Source organism: Corvus kubaryi, unplaced genomic scaffold, assembly GCF_017639235.1.
Source record: "Corvus kubaryi isolate FWS band 111438036 unplaced genomic scaffold, C.kubaryi_AGA036_p1.0 36926, whole genome shotgun sequence".
In the NCBI taxonomy this organism is placed as follows: domain Eukaryota; kingdom Metazoa; phylum Chordata; class Aves; order Passeriformes; family Corvidae; genus Corvus; species Corvus kubaryi.
This window is the reverse complement of record NW_024580983.1, coordinates 21,561-24,318: the sequence shown is the minus strand read 5'-3', so window position 1 is coordinate 24,318 and position 2,758 is coordinate 21,561.

Here is a 2,758-nt window from a genome sequence, read left to right as displayed (position 1 = left end):
GATCCTTCTGGGAATGAGAACCTTCCTGGGAATGAGAACCTTCCTGGCACCAGCATCTTCCTGGGATCAGCATTTTCCCGGGATCAGCATTTTCCCGGGATCAGCATCTTCCTGGGATCAGCATTTTCCCGGGACCAGCATTTTCCCGGGACAAAGCCCTCCCCTTACCCCATTTGGGGTCCCCGCCGTGGCTCGGGGCACTCCGCGTCTCCCGCTCCCATTCCCAGGACGGGTGGAGCGGAGTCCAGCGGGAGCTGTGGGACGCGGCTCATTCCATGCCCAGGAGGAATGCGGGATGGGCGGCGAGCCGGAGAGATAACCGGGAATTCGGGTGTGGGCTGCGAGCAGGGAGAGGAAAACACGGATGGGAAGAGTGGGAATAAATCACCCGTCCTGTCGGGGGTGCGGCCTGTGCCAGGGACCCTAAATCCAGGGGAAAATTCCATATTCCCAGGCAAATTCCTCCTTTTCCCTTCTCAAGGAGGGAGCGGGAGGAAGAGGAGGCAGCGCTGTGGGATGGGGCCGATCTCCCTCCAGCCCCTCCCGCATTCCCCCCTTCCCTTTCCTGGCGTGAAAAGTTGAAGGAAAAGGACAAACCAAATAAATTCCGGCTCGGCGGGGACACCGCGGGGACACCGCCACCAGGGCGTCACCGTCCCTGCGCTGGCACCTGAGTCAACACAAACTGGTTTTCTTTGGCTGGGAGAACTGGGAAGCGCCGTCCCAGCTGGGGGAGGCGGGGGGTGTGCGGCAAACCGAGGGAAAAACTTGGGAATACCGGCTGCTGGGACAATCCGGGGACAGCGGGACATTCCCGGCTTCCCCATTCCCGGGACAGATGTTGGGGACGCCCTGCCCTGAGCACAGACCGCGCACATCTGGATTCCCTGCGGCTGGAACGCGCGGGGGTTCCGAGGCGGGGGTGGCAGGTACGGAATCCTCCCTTTCCAGCCGCGCCACCCCCGCGCTGTCCCCTCCCTGCCCTCCCCGTCCCCACGGCCAAGGGTCACCCAGGCCTGGGAACGCGGCTCCAGGCAGCGCCAGGGAAATGTTTGCTTTGGCACCGGGCTGGGAATGAGGCCCCCGGTGAGGTTGGGCGGCTCCCGGCTCCCCTCGGCTCCTCCCGGATCCCGCTGGACTCCTCCAGCTCCTCCCGGCTCCTCTGGCTGACCCAAGTGCCTTCAATCCCCTCCCAGTCCTCCCAGTTACCCCATCTCCGGCTGGGTCTCCCAGCTCTCCTCAGCTCTGTCCAATTCCTTCTCCCCCAGTACTCCCAGTTCCCCCCGGTCCTCGTGGTTTCTGCTCTCCCCGGCTTGCCCCCAATCCTTCCCAGTCCTCCCAGTTCTCCCAGTTCCCCCTGTCTCCTCCTGCTTTCCCCTGGGAGTGTTTGTGAACTCTCAAATCCAGGGATTCAGGAGCCCACAGCTCCAAATTCCACCCCCGGGAGTGTTTGGGATCTTTTCAAATCCAGGGACGCACAACCCCCCCCCATCTCTAATTTCCACCCTGGGAGTGTTTGGGATCTTTTCAAATCCAGGGATTCCCAAACCCCCAGCTCCAATTTGCGCCCTGGGTGTGTTTGGGACCCTCAAAATCCAGGGGTTACTGAGCCCCCAGCTCCAATTTCCATCCTGGGGCTCTTTGGGATCTTTCAAATCCAGGGGTTACTGAGCTCTGAGCTCCAATTTCTATCCTGGGGATGTTTGGGATCTTTGAAATCCAGGGACTCACAACCCCCAGCTCCAAATTCTACCCTAGGGGTGTTTGGGACCCTCAAAATCCAGGGATTCAGGAGGTCCCAGCTCGAATTCCCACCCTGGGGATGTTTGGGACCCTCAAAATCCAGGACTCCACAAGCCCCCATCTCCAAATCCCACCCTGAGGATGTTTGAGATTTTTCAAATCCCTACTCCCAATCACCACCCCAGTTCCTGGGCTCATTCCAGCAGGAATTTTAGGTTGAGCTGGTGCCCGGCTCCAAGGAAACATTTTGGGTTGGATTCTGCTCATCCCGAAGACTTGCCCATTCCCGTGTGTGCGAGCTTCCGAGTGGAAAATCGATTCCTAATGCACAAACCTGACTTTTACATTTCGGGAACGCTGGGATGGAGCGGTCTCGAGTCACTGATCCCAAACGCCTCATTAGCTCCGGAGTGAGCCGGGCTCCCGGAGGAGGAACGGGATGTGAATTATTCCTGCGACACCGGGAGCGATGATGGTCCGAAGTAATGGGATCTGACATGGCCCCGCTCCTGCTGCGCTAATTCCCGGTTCCCTAAATCCGCCGCAGTGCCGAGGCCAGGCAGGGACACCCTGGGGACTGCAGGGGACCGGTGGCATCGCTCCAAATCCAAAATCCCAGGGTTTGCTTTTCCCAAACAGTGTCTGCATGGTCCCTGTCCATGAGGGGATTCCAAATCCAGTCGGTGACAGCCCTGTCCTGGCTTGGGATGATCTTCCAACTTCCCAGACCTGGAGCCATGACATTCCCACCTCCCTTGGGATGCTGCTCCATCCTTCCACCCCTGGAGCCACAAAATTCCCATCCTGGAATGGGGTGATGCTCCAGTCTCCCAAACCTGGAACCAGGACAGTCCCATCCTGGCTTGGGATGAGGTTCCAACCTCCCACCCCTGGAGCTATGACATTCCCATCCTTTCTCAGGAAGATTCTCCGTCCTCCCACATCCACGGACAATGTCCCCATGCTGGTTTGGGATGATGTTCCATCATCCCAGACCTGGATCCAGGACAACTCC